Raw genomic sequence first — 27,591 nt, forward strand, 5'->3', positions numbered from 1 at the left:
ACACAGCAGGGAAGGATGACTAAATGAGACACAGCTAGGAAATTTGACTAAATGAGACTCAGTTTAAAAGGATGAATAAATAAGACACATCAGGGAAGGATGATAAAATGAGACACAGCAGGGAAGGATGACTAAAAAGACACAGCAGTGAAGGATGACTGAATGAGACACATCAGGGAAGGATGGTTAAATGAGGCACAGCAGGGAAGGATGACTAAATGAGACACAGCAGGGAAGGATGACTAAATAAGACACATCGGGGAAGGATGACTAAATAAGACTCAACAGGGAAGGATGACTAAATGTGTCACACTACTTTAGACACAGTGTCGAAGGGTGATTAAATGAAACACAGCTTTGGAGAATGACCTGGATCAACTAATGTTATAAAATGACTTTCTATGATGTTTTTGAATGGGGTAAATCGCTCATTTAAGGCCTCATGAAAGAATCCTTTTACTTTTTCGATCAGCGTATGGTAGCATAGGATATCAAATAAACAAACAATAATAAACTAATTACATTATATATAAAATGTTATTAATCTTATATACATATAACATTGAATATCTCTATTTAAACAAAAAAATATGCCGTTTGTAGCATATTTAACAGAAACCACTTGATTTCGAAATACAGATATATTTATACACATTGTTTTTTTTAAACAATGTGCATAAATGTCATACAGATTTTCAGTCTCCTCTGTTGTTGTTTTTTTTTTTTAATTATAAAAAAGTTTAATTGTAGAGATTGTGTTTTTTTACATTTTTGCACAAGAGCTTCGAAAGATCTATATCATTATATTAGATTTTTAAGATCTTTTCTAGATTCTGCGATTTATAAGGGACAGGTGGACGGGCGGACACGGACAGACAGAGCACAAAAACAATAGATTGTTTCTGGGGTGTTTGTGTCTAAAATGAATTTTTAAAAATGTCTTTAAGTTACTGTCATTTGTTCTGAATGTCTTTGTGTGAAACAATTTGTTCTGGATGTCTTTGTGAGAATTTCTTTCTTATAAATATCTTTCATATGAATGTTTTTGTGTAAATGTCTGTTAATAATGGCTTTATTATGAATGTCTTTGAAGTGAATGTGTTTGTGTTAATGTCATTGTGTAAATGTTACCATTATGAATGTTTGTTATGCTGTATTTTAGTTTCGTATCTAGGTTGTAGCTTTTGTATGTTTAGTCAATGTCTGCAAACTAAACACCTCAAATCAAATGGTAAGTCCCGTCACTGTTAACGATGGTGTTATCTAGCTAGCACAATGACTAACCGCCTTTTTGTTTTCCCAAGTTATTCACATTTGTCATACTTTTACGATTAGTTTAGAACAATACCCCCCTTTAAAACAAGCTACAATTTTTACCTGTGACAAACGTCTTAAAAACCCCAAAATAAAAATTCCAACATTCACCATAATCAACTTATAAAGAAGTTATAAAAAAAAACAACAGCATTTAAGATGTAATTAGTATTGTTAACACCAGTTGTGTTCGACATTTTAAAGATGATTACATTTAGATCGTAAATAATGTTTGCAATTAGTTCACATAAAACTAGTATAAAGAATTGTAAGTTCCTTTAAAATGTTACGACTTATTTTATACGGGCTGTGTAAGTAAGAGTTTATTACGAGGTTAACTGTGGACGAGATTTTCATTTGGCTATTAACTGTGGACGAGGTTTTCATTTGGCTATATTTCTAAGACTGATTCCAAGTGTAGTTAGGACATAAAGCTTTAATTCATTCTATTTTTTGAGGAGGTAAGACATAATATTGCTTTAATACTTTGGTATCTTGCAAAATAAAATTTTCATTGAGATTATCTGGATAGTATTGCGCCTCAGACGATCCTATGCTAGGAAAAATGTATCACATGTACTGACAATTTATTAAGAAAAGGTGGACTGGATGTCTGTGTTGAACAAAAGTACTTCTTCTCTTTTATATTAAGATTATCAGTTTAATCTTGTTCAGAGACTGGTTTATTGCGGTGTTTGTCCCATGGACATTTCTGCATGTACGTTGAAAGAAGACAGTTACACCTTTCGCTCCCCGGCAAAGACATTTTTTTCCATTCTGGTACGCTCTGATGATCGATAATCTACAACTTGCTTGGTAATTCAGTAACATTTCCTTTTTAACACTTTCTGATTGCTGTTTTTTTGCAGGAATCATTTGGTGAAGAAAAGATGCAAGCAGTTGGTGGATAAACTCTATTTTCAAAGGCAATGTCTTTAGAGAAGTTGAGCCTCGTAAAAATGTCTTCGCTGATAGGACCAAGATAGGCAAGAGAGATCAAGGTCAAGTTTAAAGACCAACTGTTGTTTAGAACTTAGGATACTCTGAGAACAGTCGTGAAAGAAAAAAAACATGTTAGATTAGCTCTTCTATTAATTAGAAAATATATTGTGTAATTTTCTGATGATTAGAGCTCTGGATTTTTTTTAAATAAATATTAGAACTAATACAATGGGCCGAATAAATAATTTTACCATAATTTGACCATAGGTTTTTGGGGAAAATTTGTCCCACTAAAAAAATGATAAGAATAAACTGTTAGGAACTAGTTTAACCTAAAACTTTTTTTAAAATTTAACTTTATGTAAAATTAAACTTAAAATATAACCAAAATGTATTCTTCAAGTCAAATTATTTTGTTCTTATGACAGGTTATAGATTACTTGCCCTCTGTCCTCGAATAGTACTAAGCGATAAAAAAAATGAAACTGTTCTTTTTGTGTGTTTTCATTTTGTTTTATTCATTCTTTTTTTATTATTTGAATTAAATATTTATCTTTACAAAGACATACTTAAAAAAAAAAAAACGAAGTTTGTAAAACATACAAGTTTTGGGATGATTACAGAAGCAAAAAAATGATTTTTAGTCAATAAATCTTGTAACAAGTCTTTAAAGGTATAACCGATTTTATGGATTCACTAAAGTTGTATTTGTTAATGGTATGATTTAGATTATGTTCTAGTTAATAACTCTTCTTAGTTGTGTGAACTTCTTGGTTACAGTATGTAGCCCAATGCTTGTATTACATCCTTGGGGGGCCAAAGCTAATTTCATTATTTTTACTAGACGAAAGAAGTTATTCACGAACAAAAATGCCTTTATTTATTGGTAGGCCTACTATCCTAGACAATAAACTTAATTTTACTGTAAATATTGATTATATTGTTATAACCTCGCCATGCACACCGCCATCCAAGATAGTGCAAAAGGTGCACAATATTAGCAGAAAACTGTACAGTCCTATAATTGGAATTATTCAATAAGTATACTACAATAAATGAAATAAATTAAAAATACATGAAATACAACTAAATGTTTTTACTATATATAAATAACAGATTACAAAAGCTGTCCATATTGTAATAACTTAAGTGAGGCAACTCAACGAGACAAAGACTTTTATTTACATGAAGACATGACAAACACAAAGGGGCATCTGCCTTGAGTACAAAATCTCCATATTGGCTCTCTACTTGGGCGGAAATCGTTAGTCCCCTAATGTCAACATCCGACTTGTTTAATCACAGATAGTGCGCACCTTCTTTCTGCACTATCTTGGATGGCGGTGCGCATGGCAAAGTCATAATAATATGTTTGTTTTTTCGTTAATCTCCAAAGAACATTTATGCCAAGTTTATCAAGATTGCTCAAATGGTTTTGATTTTCACTCGGGTCGTACATACATGCATACATATACATACAAAAATACATACGCCTTACTTTCTTCTTTATATTGTTATGACTTTGCCATGTCTCAATGTAAATAAACGTCTATGTCTCGTTGAGTTGCCTCACTTAAGTTATTACAATTGCTGTCAGAAGTGGGATTTATAGGCAACTCAACGAGAAGAGGTAGGATTAGATCTCTATGGCATCGTTGAAGCTATTACATCAGCTCTTAATTAAAGAGCAAGACAAGAGCTTCGAGACCGAGGTTTAAAACTGTCGGTAGCAGGGAAACGCTCACGGCTCGTCTGCGGCAAGCTCTGATCGATGAAGAGGAAGATCCGGAGACCTATCAATTTGAAATTGAGCCTGAGATTGTTGATGTAATGGGCAAGATCCAAGATTGTGGGGATGCATTAAAGGAACAATTGAACATGATTAGGAATAAGATGGGGAGCATGATGTGGAACAAAGTAGATGAAAGTGTGTTGCCAGTAGAAGGCCCAATAGACCAAAGTGATAACATTGTTCCGCAAGCAAAAGGAGGAATAAACTCGTTAGGGAAGGAGCAGTTGCCTGGTCAGGACTGTGGTTGCACAAACAGTGGTGATGGAGGCGCTGGGGATTGGAGCGCTGTCTGTGACTGTGTTGTGGGCAAGTCTGGCGGGGATGACTATCAAGGCGAGAAACGTGACGACGATTGCTGCGACGATCTGAACGGGTCTGCGTCCAAGCTTTCTGCTGTGGACCTTAAAGACCTCTGTTTATCTGTCAGTACCTTTGACGAAAATTCAAACCATGAAAGCCTGATGACCGTTTCTGATTCCTTGCCTTGGAAGACGTCGGGTGAAATTGTGAATATGGGCCCCAACAATGGCCGAGACAGAAACAACGAATTTGACTTTGGCAGCGGCATAAGAGAGAACTCGATGCTTGGCAACTGCATTCAGACGATTGACATGAACTGTATATGCGGCGCCATGCGGGGACAGTGCCCATGCCAAAAAAAACCCAGCTACAAGATCTGAACTTGACAGAAATGTGAACTTCTGCCCACATCAGAGAGAGTGACTTGAACGGTTGTGAATTAATTCCAGCGAAACCTGATGTAGCGGTGGAAGAACATTACAAGGATGCTTCATCGGCATACCTTACAGATGAGGCTGAGAAAGACTATGTGCCTGAAATCATGGCTACCAGTGGGCCTACAACTGTGTCACGAGACATCTATGGAAAAGGTCCGCTGACTCAGCGTCTTGTAACAATAACCCTGGAATCTACAAAGATCGCCACAACCTCCATTTGTGTTACGTGGCTGGCAACCATGACCTCCACTAACTCTCCCTGTGTCATCTGGCTGGCATCAGCGACTATCATCATGAGGTTGAAGCAGTGACCACGACATCGTCTCAAGCGTAGACTGGCCAACTGGAAGAAGAGGAAGCGACGGCCGCGGAATACTGTGCAGATGGCTTCGTGGGCAACAGGCTCCCTGCCGTCTGTGGCTCCCACTGATCGACCTCCACCTGAACTGTCAAACCTCAGCTGCAGTGTTTCTTTTCGGGACGAAAAGTGCTAAGACGGGGGCAATGTTATGACTTTGCCATGCGCACCACCATCCAAGATAGTGCAGAACGAAGGTGCGCACTATCTGTGACCAAACAAGTCGGATGTTGACATTAGAGACTAACGATTTCCGCCCAAGTAGAGAGCCAATATGGAGATGCTGTACTCAAGGCAGATGCCCTTTGTGTTTGTCATGTCTCTATGTAAATAAACGTCTATGTCTCGTTGAGTTGCCTCACTTAAGTTATTACAATATATTAAGATAAATGTTTGTATTTAACCCTTAAAGTGCTGAACTGTTTTACAATGAGTGCATACACAATTCTGATGTTTAGAGGCTAAACTACCACACGAGTTTTAAGGGTTAAGTGGCACTTTCTTAAATCGCACAAAACAGTAAAAAGAGATGTCCTAGAGGTTCGCGTAAAATGTTCAGGACAAAAAAAGTAAAGTTCCTTTTTAGGGGGGTGGGAAAACCGACAGCCTATTCATCCCGACAAATTGCACGCGCCACGAAAAGCTCATGCACCCGTAACCAGTTTAGAAAATACAGACTTTACACTATTAGTAGACTAATAGGCCAAGAGACCAACTTTTATATAGGGAAGGGCCGGGTCGGGATTAGCTAAAAGACAGACTGAATGACATATAGTGAAAAAAAAGGTATTTAAAGACAGACTGACTGACACTATAGTTGCATACACAGAGTTAGGAAACACTTTGCATACACAGAGAGACAGGACGTAGTTGCAATGGACATCCATGACGGACAGATAGGGTTAGGAGACAGGAAGACATGCATACACACAGAAGGAAGAATTAACAGTAGATAGACTAAAATAAAATATGTAAATATTTAGAAATAGTAGACAGACAGATAGACATAAAAAAATGTTAGGGATTAAGTAATAGTAGACAGATAGACAAAGAAAAAAATGTAAGTAATAGTAGACAGATAGACAAAGAAAAAAATGTTAGGCATTAAGTAATAGTAGACAGACAGATAGACAAAAGAAAAAATATTAGGCATTAAGTAATAGTAGACAGACAGATAGACAAAGAAAAAATATTAGGCATTAATTAATAGTAGACAGACAGATAGACAAAGAAAAAATATTAGGCATTAAGTAATAGTAGACAGACAGATAGACAAAGAAAAAATATTAGGCATTAAGTAATAGTTAACAGACAGATAGACAAAGAAAAAATATTAGGCATTAAGTAATAGTAGACAGACAGATAGACAAAGAAAAAATATTAGGTATTAAGTAATAGTAGACAGACAGATAGACAAAGAAAAAATATTAGGCATTAAGTAATAGTAGACAGACAGATAGACAAAGAAAAAATATTAGGCATTAAGTAATAGTAGACAGACAGATAGACAAAGAAAAAATATTAGGCATTAAGTAATAGTAGACAGACAGATAGACAGAGAAAAAATATTAGGCATAAAGTAATAGTAGACAGACAGATAGACAAAGAAAAAATGTTAGGCATTACGTAATAGTAGACAGACAGATAGACAAAGAAAAAATATTAGACCTTTTAAAGTAGTAGATAAATTGACAGAAAAAAAACATTAGACATGTAGAAGTAGGAGAAAAAAAACGTAGAATAGGGTACAGATAACAATAACAACATAGGCACGGTAAAACCCCACCTTGTTTTTTTAAATTACTGCTAATGGAATCTTGTATACAATACCTATATGTAAGGACATTTTGAACTGCTATTTTTAAGGAATATGGACTAAAATATAGTGTTTTTTTTAAATGATAGTAAATTGAAGTTTATTTTATTCCCTATTTTTCTATGTACTTATTAGTGATGCGCACTGAATCTTATTTCTGTAGAAGTTGAGCGCTATTACTTCTGATAAAATTCCGCCTCCTCCGAAGGCTTTTACCATGTATACATCACTTAGAGTATGTACATTTCTAGTTTAGTGATATAGTTCGAGATATAATTGTAATCTATATAGATTGTTGTAACTCTAAGGCAGACAACTCAACAAAAGGTAGGAGGTAAAATTAACGATTTATTTATTTACAACTATCAACAAATAGTTAGACTTAGACTATTTGTTACAGTAATTATTTGTCCTATAAATAAACATCGATGTGCCGCGTTGAGTTGCATGACTTAAGTTTTTACAATATTAATCAAAGTAGGTATCTTGGAGCAGTGGCGTCATGGGGGGGGGGGGGGGAGAGGGTGCGGTCCGCACCGGTCTACACCATTTTGGGGGTGACATACAAGTTGGAAAAAGTATAACTTGGCAAAAGCAGACACATTGAAAAAGATAATAATAAAATCTCTTTATTTTGCTTGTATCCAATATACATATTGTTATGACTTTGCCATGCGCACCGCCATCCAAGATAGTGCAGAAAGAAGGTGCGCACTATCTGTGACCAAACAAGTCGGATGTTGACATTAGGGGACAAACGATTTCCGCCCAAGTAGAGAGCCAATATGGAGATGTTGTACTCAAGGCAGATGCCCCTTTGTGTTTGTCATGTCTCCTTGTAAATAAACGTCTTTGTCTCGTTAAGTTGCCTCACTTAAGTTATTACAATTGGTTGTCAGAAATGGGATTTATAGGTATATTAGACAAGTTTAAATTTTCAGGACACATCTTATTGATCTATTTCTGTCTTGCTGACTCTGTTAATATATTTTTTTCATCAAATTAAATCTTTTTTAACTGTGTGAAATTCTTAGAAGTGTTTTAATGCTTTAAGCCAGTGATGCCCAGCCTAATTCGACCTGCGGGCCATTTTAATTTCGGACATTCGTGTCGCGAGCCACATGACCTAAAAGGTACAAAAACGAAATGAAGTGGCCTGAAACTATTGGATTAAAATCTTACATTAATTAATGAGACTTTAATAGTTTATCTTTTTTTGATGCGTGGGATAGTGGTTTAAAATGTGAGAAGCATTGTAGAAAGATTTACCATCGACTTATTTTCTTGTCGCTTTTTAGTAAACATTCCCATCAATCCTCCAATCTCTAGGAGTCTAGGCGTAGTTAAAGAATCTTTTATTCGCGGCTCAAATCAAGAAAGCCGTCTTATTTGTTTCATGGTGCTTTCATTTTTTTTTTAAATAGCCAGACTTTCATTACAAAACAAATCTGGTGGTTTATTATCATGTTCCACAAGAAAGAAAAAGATCCGTTCACTTTTCCTGGTTGATTCTACATTCAAAATACCATTTCATAAACACACAAATATTATAGGTTAATAGTGAAGGCACTAACGTAGGAAAAGATTCATCTTTCAAACTTTTTTTTAATGGTATTTTCAGCACTTTGTGCCGACGTTCTGTGGGCCGGACAGAAACCACGTCGCGGGCCTGATCTGGCCCGCGGGCCGTATTTTGGGCATCACTGCTTTAAGCTATTTTATTTTTATTTCTGTTTTGTCCATTTTTAGCTACTTTCGTTGCCATTTTCGACAACTAAAATTAAAATGAATACCTGATTCCACAGAAGAAATTGTTACAGCAAGTATGACAAATGCCAGCAAAAACATGATGATCAGGAGGCTGAAAATGTTATAATAGATATTTGGAAAAATACACGATATATTTTCTTCACTGTATTTATCAAACTTTACTGTAGGTTTCAAGTAATAGTATTTTCAACATTATGTGTGCAAAAAAAAAGGTGAAAACATTAATAACATTAATAAAATCCTTTCTCTAAAATATGAATCTATTAAATATAGAAGCGTGGGAAGCGTAGTCGAGAGGCCAAGTGTGCTTGAACTTGGCTTGGTTTGGCTACCTAGAAGGGGGCTCGAGGTTCGACACCCGACTCGGGCAGAGTTGTGTTTACTGAATGTTACTGAGCGCCTAAAGGCAAAAGCAACTCCTAGATACCCCCTCCCACTGGTCCACAAATGAGATTGGACCAAAAGCACTCCGAGCATGCTATAAGCATGAAAGTAGCGCTATATAATAGCTCTAATAATATTGTTATGACTTTGCCATGCGCACCACCATCCAGTCTAGTGCAGAGATGCGCACTTCTTGAAACCAGACTAGAACAGGATGTTGACATGCAGAGACTAACGATTTCCGCCCAAGTAGAGAGCCAATATGGAGATGTAGTACTCAAGGCAGATGCTCCTTTGTGTTTGTCATGTCTCCATGTAAATAAACGTCTATGTCCTCGTTGAGTTGCCTCACTTAAGTTATTACAATTGGTTGTCAGAAGTGGGATTTATAGGTAACTCAACGAGAAGAGGTAGGATTAGATCTCTATGGCATCGTTGAAGCTATTACATCAGCTCTTAATTAACGAACTAAGACAAGAGCTTCGAGACCGAGGTTTAAAACCTATCGGTAGCAGAGAAACGCTCACGGCTCGTCTGCGGCAAGCTCTAATCGATGAAGAGGAAGATCCGGAGACCTATCAATTTGAAATTGAGCCTGGGATTGTTGATGTAATGGGCAAGATCCAAGACTGTGGGCTGCATTAAAGGAACAATTGAACATAATTAGGATTAAGATGAGGAGCATGATGTGGAACAAAGTAGATGAAAGTGTGTTGCCAGTAGAAGGCCAAATAGACCAAAGTGATAAAATTGAGTCGCAAACAAAAGGAGGAATAATCTCGTTAGGGAAGGAGCAGTTGCCTGGTCAGGACTGTGGCTGCACAAACAGTGGTGATGGAGGCGCTGGGGATTGGAGCGCTGTCTGTGACTGTGTTGTGGGCAAGTCTGGCGGGGATGACTATCAAGGCGAGAAACGTGACGACGATTGCTGCGACGATTTAAATGGGATATACAAAATTGAAAGAAAAGAAACAAATGAAGAAACTAGAGAAGTCTGTTATGAGCCTGAAACTTTTGTTCCTGGTATACCTGCAACGGGTCGGACAGATCAAGACAACGTAGGGTCTGCGTCCAAGCTTGCTGCTGTGGACTTTAAAGACCTTTGTTTTTCTGTCAGTACCTTTGACGAGAATTCAAAAAATGAAAGCCTGAAGACCGTTTCTGATTCCTTGCCTTGGATGACGTCGGGTGAAATTGTGAATACGGGCCCCAACAATGGCCGAGACAGAAACAACGAATTTGACTTTGGCAGCGGCATAAGAGAGAACTCGATGCTTGGCAACTGCATCCAGACGATTGACATGAACTGTATATGCGGCGCCATGCGGGGACAGTGCCCATGCCAAGAAACCCAGCTACAAGATCTGAACTTGACAGAAATGTGAACTTCTGCCCACATCAGAGAGAGTGACTTGAACGGTTGTGAATTAATTCCAGCGAAACCTGATGTAGCGGTGGAAGAACATTACAAGGATGCTTCATCGGCATACCTTACAGATGAGGCTGAGAAAGACTATGTGCCTGAAATCATGGCTACCAGTGGACCTACAACTGTGTCACGAGACATCTATGGAAAAGGTCCGCTGACTCAGCGTCTTGGAACAATAACCCTGGAATCTACAAAGATCGCCACAACCTCCATTTGTGTTACGTGGCTGGCAACCATGACCTCCACTAACTCTCCCTGTGTCATCTGGCTGGCATCAGCGACTATCGTCATGAGGTTGAAGCAGCGACCACGACATCGTCTCAAGCGTAGACTGGCCAACTGGAAGAAGAGGAAGCGACGGCCGCGGAATACTGTGCAGATGGCTTCGTGGGCAACAGGCTCCCTGCCGTCTGTGGCTCCCACTGATCGACCTCCACCTAAACTGTCAAACCTCAGCTGCAGTGTTTCTTTTCGGGACGAAAAGTGCTAAGACGGGGGCAATGTTATGACTTTTCCATGCGCACCACCATCCAAGATAGTGCAGAACGAAGGTGCGCACTATCTGTGACCAAACAAGTCGGATGTTGACATTAGAGACTAACGATTTCCGCCCAAGTAGAGAGCCAATATGGAGATGCTGTTCTCAAGGCAGATGCCCTTTGTGTTTGTCATGTCTCTATGTAAATAAACGTCTATGTCTTGTTGATTTGCCTCACTTAAGTTATTACAATATATTAAGATAAATGTTTGTATTTAACCCTTAAAGTGCTGAACTGTTTTACAATGAGTGCATACACAATTCTGATGTTTAGAGGCTAAACTACCACACGAGTTTTAAGGGTTAAGTGGCACTTTCTTAAATCGCACAAAACAGTAAAAAGAGATGTCCTAGAGGTTCGCGTAAAATGTTCAGGACAAAAAAAGTAAAGTTCCTTTTTAGGGGGGTGGGAAAACCGACAGCCTATTCATCCCGACAAATTGCACGCGCCACGAAAAGCTCATGCACCCGTAACCAGTTTAGAAAATACAGACTTTACACTATTAGTAGACTAATAGGCCAAGAGACCAACTTTTATATAGGGAAGGGCCGGGTCGGGATTAGCTAAAAGACAGACTGAATGACATATAGTGAAAAAAAAGGTATTTAAAGACAGACTGACTGACACTATAGTTGCATACACAGAGTTAGGAAACACTTTGCATACACAGAGAGACAGGACGTAGTTGCAATGGACATCCATGACGGACAGATAGGGTTAGGAGACAGGAAGACATGCATACACACAGAAGGAAGAATTAACAGTAGATAGACTAAAATAAAATATGTAAATATTTAGAAATAGTAGACAGACAGATAGACATAAAAAAATGTTAGGGATTAAGTAATAGTAGACAGATAGACAAAGAAAAAAATGTAAGTAATAGTAGACAGATAGACAAAGAAAAAAATGTTAGGCATTAAGTAATAGTAGACAGACAGATAGACAAAAAAAAAATATTAGGCATTAAGTAATAGTAGACAGACAGATAGACAAAGAAAAAATATTAGGCATTAATTAATAGTAGACAGACAGATAGACAAAGAAAAAATATTAGGCATTAAGTAATAGTAGACAGACAGATAGACAAAGAAAAAATATTAGGCATTAAGTAATAGTTAACAGACAGATAGACAAAGAAAAAATATTAGGCATTAAGTAATAGTAGACAGACAGATAGACAAAGAAAAAATATTAGGTATTAAGTAATAGTAGACAGACAGATAGACAAAGAAAAAATATTAGGCATTAAGTAATAGTAGACAGACAGATAGACAAAGAAAAAATATTAGGCATTAAGTAATAGTAGACAGACAGATAGACAAAGAAAAAATATTAGGCATTAAGTAATAGTAGACAGACAGATAGACAGAGAAAAAATATTAGGCATAAAGTAATAGTAGACAGACAGATAGACAAAGAAAAAATGTTAGGCATTACGTAATAGTAGACAGACAGATAGACAAAGAAAAAATATTAGACCTTTTAAAGTAGTAGATAAATTGACAGAAAAAAAACATTAGACATGTAGAAGTAGGAGAAAAAAAACGTAGAATAGGGTACAGATAACAATAACAACATAGGCACGGTAAAACCCCACCTTGTTTTTTTAAATTACTGCTAATGGAATCTTGTATACAATACCTTTATGTAAGGACATTTTGAACTGCTATTTTTAAGGAATATGGACTAAAATATAGTGTTTTTTTTAAATGATAGTAAATTGAAGTTTATTTTATTCCCTATTTTTCTATGTACTTATTAGTGATTCGCACTGAATCTTATTTCTGTAGAAGTTGAGCGCTATTACCTCTGATAAAATTCCGCCTCCTCCGAAGGCTTTTACCATGTATACATCACTTAGAGTATGTACATTTCTAGTTTAGTGATATAGATCGAGATATAATTGTAATCTATATAGATTGTTGTAACCATAGACATAAATAAATATAGACTGGAAGTAGGAAGTTATTTTTATTTGGGGGAAGTCAAATGTGTTTTATGTACTCTATCTATGTGAAAAAAAAATGGCGGCAATTGAGCTATAAATTCTAGGACTAACATTTCAGCCAATATATAATTATGATCTTTAGTTTTGAAAAGTACAAAACTGCCATATTCCCAATATTTTGCCTTTGTTTTATAATCATAGACATAGGCAAATATATACAGGTTTGTGATGTGGATCTATGTTTGTTGACACGGCTTCTTTATTAATGTATGGCGGTCGTCTTAGCGATTCAAATTGTTAGAATTAGTTTTTAGTCAATGAAGTCAAAGAAAATGAGCAGAACGTGCTCTAATGTTCGTAGTACGATAGGCCAAGGATAAATTCTAAAGGTTGAAAAAAAATTGAATATTATACACAGTAACTTTCAGTTTCAGTAAGTCAAAATAATTCAGACATTCAGTATCACTGTGACTGTGACTAATTTAATATTGATAGATCTAAATCTAATAAATATGACTAATATTTGTAATAACTAGGTCTAATAATTTTCATACTTTTTACTACTAACTATTAAACTAGTTAAAATTAAAATACTCCTTCTTCCCTAGTGCTATTAGAGCATGGAATGGGTTGCCTGAGCTAGCCAGGAAAACCAGTGACTTGGCAGAATTTAAGTCATTGGTTAATATGCATGACTAAATGCATGACGCGTAGGACGTAATCATCTTCTTTTTTGAAGTAACGTCTGTATTATATAAGATAAGATAAGTCAGTCTATCATCTATGCATGCAGACTATTGCCTAGATCTAGTATAAGTATAGATTATAGATCTAGTGACAATCTAGTCCTAGACTATTTATATACTAACTATAGACTATACTATAGACTAGATCAGTGATGCCCAACCTAGTTCAACCTACGGGCCATCTTAATTTCCGACACTCAAGTCGCGGGCCACATGACCGAAAAGGTACAAGAACGAAATGAAATCGACCTGAAACCTGAGCATGGAATGGGTTGGCTGAGCTAGCCAGAAAAACCAGTGACTTGGCAGAATTTAATATAATATGCATGACTGAATGCATGACGCGTAGGACGTAATCATCTTCTTTTTTGAAGTAACGTCTGTATTATATAAGATAAGATAGGATCTGTTCACTTTGCCAAGTAGCTTCTACATTCCGATTTCATAAACAAACAAATGTTAAAGGTTAATAGTGAAGGTCCTAACTTAGGAAAAGATACATAATTAAACCTTTTTTTATGAAGGGGGGATTTTCTACACATTGTGCTGACGTTTCAGCGGGCCGGATAGAACCACGTCGGCCTAATGTGACCCACGAACCGTATTTTGGACATCACTGAGCTAGATCATTATTTTTTTCTACTATACTGGCAAACAAAAAGAGTGCTCTGCCCATGATAACTTAATGCTACCTATTTTAAAATTAATGAATACTTAACTATTTAGTCCTAAACTCAAAATTCCCGTTAGTAACAAAGTATCGTAATTGCTCCAACAAAATATTTATAAAGTTCTAGTCACCATACCAGTCGAAGGCAACAATGCTTACATTGTGGACTGGGCCAGCATTGGTCAAATCAGTGCCCCACCCGAAAGGCCGGCCCGGCTCGAACTGTGCCTCCCAAGGAGAAACCAGGCCCTCTGAGCTATGCACAGGCGGTCAAAGAAGGTAATCCCAAGGAGAAGGAAATCGAAAAATGGTTGCAGAAGGATGGCTTCACGATGGTAGAGAAGGGAAAAAAAGGAGTCTTCAAAGTGTCGCCAAAGAAGATATCTAAAGTGTCGGATGTCGCGGCTTCATCGATGATGGCGGATGCAGCTACTTCATCGGTTATTGCCAGTACACCAGAGATAGCTGTTGATACGGAGGTTGAAACCCCCCAGAGTGGCGAAGACTTCAAACTAAAAAAGCGGTTCCGCTCTAAAGAGCATGTTAGGTCCGCTCCTGGGTCTCCGACAAAATTGAAAAGGAAGAGATGCTTATCTGTCTCCTCGTGTGAGGATCTTTTCGCTAGCCCGTGTATTATAAGAGAAGTTGTAAGCCCTCCTAACACGAGTCTTGATGTTAGTGCATTGGACATTCCTGAGACTCCACCCACATTGGTTATAGATGAGGGGGGAACACCCATAATTAACCACTAGAACTGGTTAAATTTACTTTTACACCCAGTCATGACAGACATTACAATCTTATCATTAAATATACGTAGTCTTAGAAACAAGCAAAAATACATTGTTCACCTATCCAGAAAATACAGGCCAGACTTCATTTTCATTCAAGAAACAAATATAGACACACATTATAAATCACGCAAATACACATCCGACATAGGGCTGAAAGAGGGCTGGTTTAGCCTAGGTAACGAGTGTAGAGGGGTAGCTATTTTTCTAGTCTCAGATAGGTTTAAAGTAGTGCATGCATTTAATGACACCATGGGAAGAATAGTAATCATTAGAGTAGAATCAGGAAATCAAACATTTACACTTGCAAACATCTACGCACCAGCAAAGAGCGCGGAAAAACAGGATTTTTATGAAAATTTAATCGATATACTAAACAATAATTATAGAGAGGATACGCTTATCATAGGGGGGGATTTCAATTACATAACTTCTGCATTAGATAAACAGACTACTTTGGCAGTGGGCCCTCCCTCTCGTAAAACCTTTCCGAATCTTAATTTCTTAGAGGAGATAGAGAGGAATTTTAATTTAGTTGATGCTTACAGGACACTAGAACCTATGGGTCGTGACATCACCATGGTGCATAGGTCATACCCCGTCTCGACGCGCTTAGATAGAGTGTATGCTCCTAATGATTTCTATATAAGTCGGGTGTCACATCTGGAAGAAACACTAGAATACACAGACCACAAAGAGGTGTTAGTTACTTTGGACATAAAAAACAAAGAAATTAAAAGAAAGTCATCCCACTGGAAATTTAACAATTCTCTGTTGGAAATTCCCCTTTTCGTGGAGTTAGTTTCTACTAATCTAAATTCTTACTTACAAGATATACAAGATCCACATTTCGATTTAACACAGACATGGCCACTCCTAAAAAGTTCTATCAAGCAGCAAAGCCAGTTAATATCTACATTAGCTCAGGGACGTAGGAGGCAAGAATATGAACAACTCAAATACACATTATTACACACGGATGATGAAATCGTTAAAACAGAAACTCTTTTAAAACTAGAGGAATTAAACAAGTATACTTATAGGGGTGCTGAGATTAGGTGTAAAAATTACTTAAGTAATGAAGGTCCTAGTAAACTATTCCTATCGTTTGAACAGAATGTACAATCAAGTAAAATAATAAGCAACATCATAGATAGTGAGGGGAATAAAGTAGATGATTATGAAGATATTAAGAATATTTTTACAAAACACTTCACTACTATATACAGTGAAGAGCCAGTATATACTGATGCTCAAGATAATTTTCTAAAATTTTGCAACCAGCTGGACAAGACAGATGAAGATCTTTTAGGGAGTGCATTTACGCTAGACGAACTCAGGACTGCCCTGGACTCGACTAAGAACAATAAATCACCCGGTCCAGATGGCTTAACATTTGAACTCTATAAAACCTTCTTCCCCCTGCTTGGTCCTCTCTTACTGCGACTATATAGCGACGCCATTAGACTGGGACAATTTCCTCCAAATTTTAACGAAGCATACATCACACTTTTACCTAAGAAATCTGAAAATAACACTTCACCTAGCGACTATAGGCCCATTTCACTTCTCAACACGGACTATAAACTTCTCACAAAAATGATTTTCCTAAGAATGAAACCACTCATAAACCAACGTATCGGACATGACCAGTACTGTTGTATCCCGGACAGAAACATTGACGGCATGACGCATTTTTTACGGGATTTTATCATGTACAGTAAGGATAAAAACCTCAATGTGTCTCTTTTATCTGTAGATCAAGAAAAAGCCTTTGACCGAGTAAGCCATAGCTTCCTGTTCAAGGTGCTTGAGAAATGTAAAATAAGTTCCCTGTTAATCAGATATATAAAGCTTGTCTATACCAATGCAACAAGTAGATTGATAATTAATCATTCTCTCAGTAGGAGTATCCTCATACAAAGGTCTGTCAGACAGGGCTGTCCCTTATCCCCCTTCTTGTATATCCTTTGCTTGGAACCCTTCTTGGAATCTGTAAGATCTGACCCATCCATTATTGGGATAAATATACCGGGTCGTTCCTTCTCAACCATCAAAGTCAAAGCCTATGCGGATGATACAACCTTTTTTCCATCTTCAGAGCAAGATATTGAGAATATACTAAAGAAATTTACACTTTTCGGAGAAGCTAGTGGTTCAAAAATAAATATAAATAAATCCTCTGTAATGGGACTAGGGAAATGGAAATTCAAAGAGAATTGCGCTTTCAGAATTGTTGATAAAATCAAGATTTGTGGTATTGTCTATACCTGTAATCCTTTGTTCTATTGTAAAGACCAGTGGGAGAATATTTTTGTCAAAGCCTCAAACTTAATTAAACTTTATCAGCACACAGGTTCTACAATATTTGGTAGAGCTGTATTGATAAATAGTTTGGTCATTCCAAAGATTGTCTATTTAGCTAACATTACAGAGCCACCTCCTAAATTCATAAACAAGCTGAACAAGTTAATTAGAAGCTTTATATTTAAAAACACTATTAGGAGCATAGAGCATACACTCATTCAAAACAAAGAGGATGGGGGGATAAACTTGCAAGATGTTAAAACAAAAATACAGTCGCTAAGGCTAAAATTTGTAGGTCAAGTAGTTAGGAACCCAACAAACTTTCCCTTGACAATTTACTATTATGGTTTAAGATTAAGTAGTCTTCTTCCAATACACAATGATACTCCTCACTACTTTGGTACAGTCACTCATCCATTTTACAGATCTATTTCAAGAATTTTACCTGGTAATGAACATTTAATACACAACAAAACCAAAGAATCATACACAACACTTAAAAAGCTGTTACAGGAAAGCCTAGTGAATAGGATTAAGTGGGGGAGAGTTCTTGGGGTGACAGAATTCAAGGACACATTCATAAACCTATACAGTAAACATATCCCACCAAAAGCTACAGAGATTAGTTATAGACTTATCTTTGGGATGACCCCTATGGTTAGAAGACGGGCAAATGACCGTGAATGTATATTATGCCACCTTGAAAATGCTGATAACGAGAAACACATGTATTTGGAATGTCCATTATTCCTTCAAGTTTGAAGTACTGTAATGGACCTATTGGAAGCAAACTGTTGCAATTATGTAAATGTTAACCTGTCTATTATTTTAAACAAGCTGCCAAAACTAAAAAATAAAATGATACATAACTTTAACTTGATTATTGTTTCCGAATACAGGAATCTTGTTTGGGCTAGCTGGCTCAAATGTCTACATAATAATAAGGTGTTTGATCCTAATCACTTGGAATTAACATTTAGAAAAATAATGGACTTTAGGGTAGAGAATTATCTAGTTTGATTTTCATATACCTGTATAATGCTCATGTAGTTTTTCAGAAATAGGGTGTTGGGGGTCAGGGATATCTGATGTGTTGATTGTTCTGGAGTAGAGTATACTTGTATCATTTTTCTGTCTTTAGGGGGTTCATTGGTTAGGTAGTATGTCTTTGATATTAAATAATATTTCTATTACTGTTATTATATTTTTAGGTTAATCACTTTTCAATTGTTTATGATTTAATACTTGTGAATTATGATAACTTACAAATAAAAACATATTAAAAAAAAAAAAAAAAAAAAAAAAAAAGCCCACAAAAGAGGCAAGATGGCCCATAAAAGAGTCATATAAAGCCCAAAAAAGAGGCAAAGAAAAGAGGCATAAGGCCCAATGATTCCTATGATGATAAAGCTAAAACTGAATAGCGCAAATTCTGAGGTTTCCTTTAAAAAAAAATATAAAAAAAATAACTGCAAAATAAAGTATCTTCGACCTTATAACGAACTTATGAAACTTATTTTTTGAGCTTTCTTTAATGCTCCTGTATCTGTGACTTGTGATGTTGCTAGTTCAGGCTGTCTTGAAGTCAACCAATTACTCTGCAATCGTTTGGGTGTAATTGTTCGGGTGTATTACGTGTAGTTGACCAACAACACAAACAAGAACCGGCACATCAATTGTAACAGGTGAAGAGATGTAGTCAACGATGATGAACAAGTTAATATATATTTATTATGATAAAAGGCCACAGTAGAAGTCTCTGTCACTAAACACGTCGTTACCCTGGAGTGTTCTAACGCTAACTGATTTTCCGGTCTCTAACCCAACATATCCCAAACGTCACTAGTCCCGTTCAATATGCGTCTACTATGGTGCGTCGCTAAATAACTAAAATAACTAACCTATATAAATAAGGTGTCTAACAGATTCCTCCCCCCCTTGAAAAAAAAATATGTCAATATTTTTCCACTACTGTCAAGTCTTACAAGGGCATTTTCAATTTAAGGGGAAGACAACAAACATAAAATCTTGACATCTTCATCTTGACTTCTTCATCTTGACATTTTCATCTTGACTTGACAGTTCTTCATATTCAATGTCAATGTTCATAACAGTTCATAACATTCCAGAATCATCCTCCTTAGTACACAGTTCATCATAGAGGAAAATGTGGCATCCTATGGGCATGTCCTACACATCTCAAATGTTCTTCACTGGCAGTAATCTGATAAAATACAATATTTCAAAAAACAATTACAAACTTTATTTACACATTCAATACATTTTTTCTTACCACCCTTTTATACGCTTTTGTCCATTTTTCTTTTATACTCACCCTTTTCCATAGAACTAACTTTCGTCAATGATATATGAAATGATTCACACAAAAAAAAATATCCATACTTACTTTTAAATGCTTAACATCAAATTTACTTATCTCCCTTTTCCATAACATATAAATGGTGTCAATATATTAATATATATTACATACTCAATATAATCATAGTTTATTTACAAAATTGTTTCACTTCAATGTCATTCTAGACAATAAATCAGCTACAATATTCACAGATCCACTAATAGCTTTCACTTCAAATTTATACTCCTGTAGTGCTAAGAACCATCTATAAACACGACTGTTTTTCATGCTCTTTTGCTGTATATATTGAATAGGTTTATGATCAGTTAATAATATGAATTTCCTTCCTATTAGATAACTCTCTAGCTTAGTAATTACCCATATTACAGCTAAGGCTTCTCTTTCAATGACACTATATTTTTTCTCTGCCTCTGACAATTTTCTACTTACATATAATATAGGATGTAAGTTATCATAGTTCTGCATTAAACAACCACCAATAGCATTACCAGATGCATCAGTTGTGACATAAAATATTTTGTCTTTATCAGGTAGTCTTAATATTAGTTCATGACTAAAAACATCTTTAATTCTGTCAATAGCTTTCACACATTCCTCATTACAAACTACTTTTTGAGGTTTTCCTTTTTTAAGTAAGTCATTTAGTGGATTCACTATTTCTGCTAAGTTCTTTATAAACTTTCTGTAATACTTTACTATTCCTAATATGCTTTTAATTTGTCTTTTTGTTGTAGGTATTTCAATATTAAGTACTTTCTTTATGTTATCTTCAATAGGGCTAATCATGTTGTTATTTACTTTATGTCCTAAGAAAATTATTTCCTCCAATCCTATTTCTACTTTTTCTGCTTGAATTGTAAGTCCACTTTCTTTTATTATTTTGAATACTTCTTTTACATCTACCAAATGTTCCTCCCAACTATTATTAAAAATACATATGTCATCCAAATAGCAAATAACATTTTCTTTGTTTCCAATTATCATGTTCATCATTCTATTAAATGTGGCAGGTGCATTTACTAATCCAAAACTCATATAATTCCATTGAAAAATACCATATGGTGTTACAAATGCTGTGTAAGGTTTTGCATTTTCTGTTAAAGGTATTTGCCAATAACCTTTAGTTAAATCTAATTTAGTAAAAAATTTTGCTCCATTTAATTTATGTAAAATATCCTCTATATTTGGCATTGGATATGGGTCAAATTCTGTGATGTTGTTAAGTTTCCTATAATCAATACATAACCTTATATCTCCATTCTTCTTTTTGGCTATCACAATTGGTGAAGCATAAGGAGATGTTGATGGCTCAATTATACCTGATTCTAGTAAATTGTCTATTTCTTTCTTTACTTTGTCTTGTAAATGTAGCGGTATTCTATATGGCTTAAGCTTGATAGGTTTTGTGTCTGTTACTTTAATGTCATGTTTAATAATATTAGTTTTTCCTGGTATGCTGGAAAAAATTTCTTTGTATTCCTGTATTATTTTAGTTATATCTTTTGACTTTTCCTTAGTTAAATTATTAAGATTAATCTTTTGCCAAGTTTGATTCTCTTTTGTTTCTATTACAGGTATTTCCTTAATATCATTTTCATTGTGATTTTCATTTGTTATTATCATCAAGCATTCTTCTCTTTCTGAAAATTTATTTTCTATTTCCTCCTGAATGTTTTGTATCAACTCATCTTCTCTATCATGATACAGTTTCAAATTATTTATGTGATATGTTTTAATTTTCCCATTTATTTCAATTTGATAATTCACATCACTAATTTGTTTTATCACCTTAAATGGACCTTTCCATTGTTTACCAATTTTATTTTTCAGGTCATTTATCAATATTAATACATTGTTTCCTACTTCTAGTGTTATCAATTGTCTTTTCTTATTTATATTCTCATGAGCACTTTGTTTGTACTTCTTATTGTTGTTATATGCTTGAGTCCATATTTCTTTCAATTCTGTTGTGATTGTTGTTTCACTGTCATTATTTAATTTATTCTCATTGCCTATTAGATTTTCTTTAAAAACATCTAATTCATCTCTGGGTTTTCTTCCATGTATTATTTCATATGGTGAAAATTGTGTTGCTTCATGGATGTTGTTTCTATGAGCAAATAGTACATAGTTAATGTAATGATCCCACTTGTTCTGATTATTCTGAATTATTTTTGTTAGTGATCTTTTTAATGATCCACCATATCGTTCACATAAACCGTTACTCTCCGGGTGGTAAACCGAAGAGTATATGTGTTGTATATTGTATTGTTTAGTCCATTTCTTAAATTGTTCTGACTTAAACTGAGATCCCTGATCACTCAATATAATTTTAGGTATACCATGTCTTGTAATTACTTTTTGAGTTATGGCATTAATGATATTTTCTGCACTTGTATTTGATAATGGGATTGCCTCTGGGTATCTACTAAACATGTCTATTACTGTTAAAATGTATTTGTTATTATTTTCAGTTTGAATTAAAGGACCTATTAAATCAATAGATACTTTCTGAAATGGTGCTGTAGGTTCATCCATTTCTTGAATAGGTGCTTTATTCACTAGGCTTTTGTTAGATCTCTTTTGACATATGTCACATGAGTTTATGTATTTGTTGATTGTTGCTTTCATTTTGGGCCAAAATACTTGTTTTGACAAATTCCTATAACATTTCTTTACTCCCCTATGTGCTGCTAAATTATTATCATGTGTCATGATTAAAACATCTTTCCAATATTTCTGTGGTAAGACAAGTTGTTTTATTTTCTTGTTATCCTTACTTGTTTGTCTAAATAATATTTTATTCTCTATACAAAATTTCTCCATTGGATTATTATTGTTTTTATCTAATATTCTTGAATAAATTTTCCCAATAATATTGTCATTCATTTGTTCTAATGCAAATGTGGGTGTTGTTTCTTTTTCACTTTGAGATATTTGTGTTTCAAGACTATTTTGTGTTTCATTTTCTATCTCTCTTTCCTTAACATCTGTATTTTCTATTTGTATTACATTACTGGTTTCTTCTTCTTTATCATTACTTATTACATTTATTGTATTTTCCTGTTTCTCATCTTGTTTATTCATTGATCTTGTTATTACCATACTTGTTATATTTTGTGTTTCTATGTTTTCATGATTTTGTCTTATGTTTTTGTATTTGTTTTGCCAGTCTTCTAATTCTTTTCTTGAACATTCTTTAACTCCTTTTATGTTTCCTACTAACATATCATATCTCATTTCTGGTATTGCAATGCCATCACAATAACCAGTGAAAAATGGAGTTTCAATGTATACCCTTATAGCTTTAAATTCCCTTACAGTGCCATCTGCTAATTCTACTTTCCTAGTAAACCCTTTATACCAATGAGGTTTGACAAATTTAGTTTTTACTGCCAAAGTGTTACAACCTGAATCCCTGATTAATTCCACTGGAATTCTATCTACAAACCCTGGGTACACTGCAAAATTGTTCCTATTTCCTTCCATGAAATATACCCTATCTGTACCTTTATTTTTGTATTCCCTACTGTAACTCCTATTTCTGTAATTTTCCCTGTCATTCCTATCTCTACTCCTATATCTACTGTTATTTTGTTCATTGTATCTATTTCTACTTCCAGACCTACTATTCCCTCTTCTACAGTTAGCTGCTATATGACCTTTTCCTTGACATTTAAAACAGGTTATTTCACTATATTTTCTATTTCCACTATTTGATCTGTTTCTATTTCTACTTCTATCAACATTTTCTTTGGTGTATCCTATTAAATCTACTTTGCTCTTATCCCTATCAGAAAATGGTTTATTTGGATAGGCATTTTTGTATACTCTCATTATTTCTGTTATTTCATCTATAGTTTTTGGGTTTCTTTCTCTAATAAAAGATTGTAACTGAGGATCACATTTATTTACAAAGTTGTCCACTAGAATAAAATTTTTTAATCCTTCATAAGAGTTATTCACTTTTTCTAATTTTACCCACTTATTGAAAAAATCCTTTTCCATATTAATGGTAGTTTGGGGTTCTATTCCTAATGATGGTATATTGTCAAAGTATTTCTTTCTAAAAGTTGTAGCATTATGACCATATGCATTTAATAACTCTCTTTTTAAAACCTGATAGCTATCATCAATATGATGGTCATGATTTTGGCATATTGTTAGAGCTTGACCATGAACAAAGTCTATCAGTATTTCAGACCATTCTTCTTCAGGCATATTAAATGTAGACATTTTTGCCTCATATCTTTTCAGGAAATCACCAATGTCATCCTTCTGTTCATCAAAACTTTGTATTTTTCTCTTTAGCCATGTCTGTGAATTAGGGTTGTCTCTTTGAGTGGTATAATTATTTGAGTTATTTGTGTTATTTCTTTGTTCAGTTTGGGCTCTGGCTTGTGCTGCGTCCAATCTCATCTTCTCCATTTTAGCTTCATGCTCTCTCTGCCTTTCTTGGTCTTCTTTTTGCTTTTCATATTCTTCCTTTCTGATCCTTTCTTGCCTCTCTATCTCTTGTCTTTGATGTTCTTCTTGTCTTTCTATCTCTTCTTTTTCCCTTCTTATTTTATCTTGACGTTCCATTTCTTCCCTCACAACTTGCTGTACATAAGCGGCTAAGTCTTTTCCTTTTAACTCCATGGCCTTTCCATCCTGCATAGCTGTTTCCTTAACCTCCTTAAGGTCCACATATGATGATGTAGCCATTGTGTTTTATATTTTATATATATTTTTACTTAGCCTATATTGGTTATGGCTATACTTTAAAAGTTTTTACACACTTTTATACCAGTTTTAAGTGTTATGTCTCTATCTATAGATTTAGTAAATGTGTAAATCTAGTCTGAGTTATTATGGTTATATTCAAATCTGTATATTAGGTCCAGTATTACACACAAATTTAAATCTAGTATATTATAGTATGTATAATAATACTATTTAGATCTATAGTTATCAAGAGCACTATGACTTTTAGATCTAGTATGAATAACTATGATCAATTTTAAAATCTGGTATGACTGAAGTCACAGTGAAGTGTTTAGAGTAAATTCAAAGACTGTCTAGAGTCTAGATCTAGATTAGATTATGGTTCTATTTAACCATACGAAACAAATATGTGTATACAATGTCAAATATATCTTCAACAAGATACATATATCTAGAATGTACTACCTTCATTCATTTTTCAATTAATAATATTTCAAATTAGAGTCTAGATGATTAAATTGTACCAAAGAGATGTACAACAATTTGCAGATCTAAATTTAGCCAGACGATAGTGTTTGACTACATAGCCAGTTTCGGCATTATTCTCATGGCAAAATCATATTTGATTTTAACCGCTCAAACTAAAATTATTTTAGTCTGATTCACAGTAAAAGAATCCTACCCGCACTTTCTATCATTAAGTGAAAAAAATTACAGATCTAATTAAATTAATAAAAATAAATAATTTAAAATAATATAAACAAATGAAATAATTAAATGAGACTATCACTATGGGTTGGGATGTGACAATATGGCACACAATGATAACGTCACGAAGTAACCAGGCAACAACGGATATGACGTTTACACAAACAAAACAAATTACAACCCTAAACGTATAATATAGCTTTTCATCTAAATTACGTCTTCTACCCCGACGGGTTTTAAGGCGCACCACCTGATTTTACTCAGGCTAACGTACCAAATTTAGACAAAATCTATTTCTAAGGGCAATCTAAACATATACTAATAAGAAAAATGGCACTTAGCTTTTGATAAGAAAGATCCCTTTGTTCGGACTCCCGAATATGTTAGATCACAACAAATTCCACTGCCTCTCTTCCAGTTCTGACTCTGTTCTCCGGTGCTACCAGTATCCCACGTAATGCCACAGATGTCCTGATATGCCACAGCAAAATGTTCCAGTTTCTTCGACGACTGTTGATGACCGTATGTGTAGTTCCGACGACTTTGTGTACACAGTTACTGACGAATAGGTTAACGGTTCTTCTGGCGATGACTTGACTTGTGTAGATGACTACTGACAAATAACAGTCTCTTGACGGCAACTTGATCTGGACGACTGACGAATAACGAATTTCTTGACGATGACTTGATCTGGGCTGACGAATAACGGTTCTCTAAAATAGTTCACTGCTTCTGCTGCTACTCTGGTAGTACGACGAAGTTTGCTGTTGTACTCTGCTTCACTAGACCAAACTGTCCAATGTAGACTAGGTGAGACCAAGGTCACCTCCGACGACGTTCCGTTATACGACTAACGGTTTTCAACGAAATTAAGTGGATGTAGCTGTTTCCACAACTTCACTGCTAACAAGTCTAGGTATGGTCTAGACCGACGAATACTAGATAGATCAATGTTCAGTACTGATAAAGATTACTTCACTAACCTTCCAAAGGTTAAACACAGTGACCGTTATAAACGTGGCAAGCAACCGGTTCAATGAGCAAACTGCTCCACAAGAATCTCTCCAAGGGTAAGACGACAGAGCGATTTCGATTTAGTTAGCTACCAAACTTGTAGTACTCACAATACTTCTGACAGCGGGCAAACTGTCCTTCTCGAAACTGACGAGGTAAAACTTGATACTCAATGTGGCTCCTATGACGAAGAAAAAATATGTCCAACAGGTTCACTAACGATCTCTCACCCGTTATGAATGAACGGTTTCTCTGGTTGTAGGTCGGTTCAGCATATGAAGATCAGGCGTTGCGATGATTACGGTCCTGACGAAGGTCACCCTGAGTTAACGGCTCGTTGAACGTGCGATCAAACAGGCGACGACTGTATGTAGATCCAGAACAAAGTCACTCTGCGATGCTGCTGTGTTCAGCCGTACTCCGATGAAATCTTATAACTTCGAGTGCACGACCCTCACCTGAGTAAACGTTCTGCTTCGAGGTCCGGTTCGATGTTCGTCGGGCTTCGAGGTTCGGGGTCGCCACTGTGATGTTGCTAGTTCAGGCTGTCTTGAAGTCAACCAATTACTCTGCAATCGTTTGGGTGTAATTGTTCGGGTGTATTACGTGTAGTTGACCAACAACACAAACAAGAACCGGCACATCAATTGTAACAGGTGAAGAGATGTAGTCAACGATGATGAACAAGTTAATATATATTTATTATGATAAAAGGCCACAGTAGAAGTCTCTGTCACTAAACACGTCGTTACCCTGGAGTGTTCTAACGCTAACTGATTTTCCGGTCTCTAACCCAACATATCCCAAACGTCACTAGTCCCGTTCAATATGCGTCTACTATGGTGCGTCGCTAAATAACTAAAATAACTAACCTATATAAATAAGGTGTCTAACAGACTACAAGATAACAGAGCCTGTATACACAAGCCTCTCCCACAGTTTCAGAATGACTGAGTACTGACAACACACCCTCCATAAAAACTTCTCTGTGTATGTGTCCCAGAACTGTTGGACTTTACTAGTAAATAAAGACATTGACCTTCAAAACTTCGGAGGTTATATAAAAGCATTTCGTGTGAGATGTAAACCCCTATGGGTTGTATGCGGACTTTCATGCGTCTAGGGCAGGAAAAAGGACAAGCAAAATGAAAGCAAGAACTATGAACAATTTCTGAACAAAGTTTTTACATTTGTTTTGATACCATGAAATTCTTTTTTTTTTTTTTTTGGAATGTA

At 35.5% G+C, this 27,591-nt stretch overlaps 2 long non-coding RNA genes across 2 annotated transcripts; one reads left to right on the forward strand and one right to left on the reverse strand.

The window, feature by feature from the left end:
* The first annotated feature begins 904 nt into the window (after window positions 1-904).
* On the forward strand, window positions 905-2,437 carry LOC129925910 (uncharacterized). Its single transcript, XR_008777681.1, has 2 exons — window positions 905-1,231; window positions 2,184-2,437. It is a non-coding gene; the product is annotated as an uncharacterized LOC129925910 (long non-coding RNA).
* Window positions 2,438-19,257: 16,820 nt separating this feature from the next.
* On the reverse strand, window positions 19,258-27,248 carry LOC129925840 (uncharacterized). Its single transcript, XR_008777559.1, has 2 exons — window positions 25,099-27,248; window positions 19,258-19,770 (listed from the first exon to the last, which is right to left on the reverse strand). It is a non-coding gene; the product is annotated as an uncharacterized LOC129925840 (long non-coding RNA).
* Between the last annotated feature and the right edge of the window lie 343 nt (window positions 27,249-27,591).

This window comes from Biomphalaria glabrata, chromosome 4 (genome assembly GCF_947242115.1).
Source record: "Biomphalaria glabrata chromosome 4, xgBioGlab47.1, whole genome shotgun sequence".
NCBI lineage: Eukaryota > Metazoa > Mollusca > Gastropoda > Planorbidae > Biomphalaria > Biomphalaria glabrata.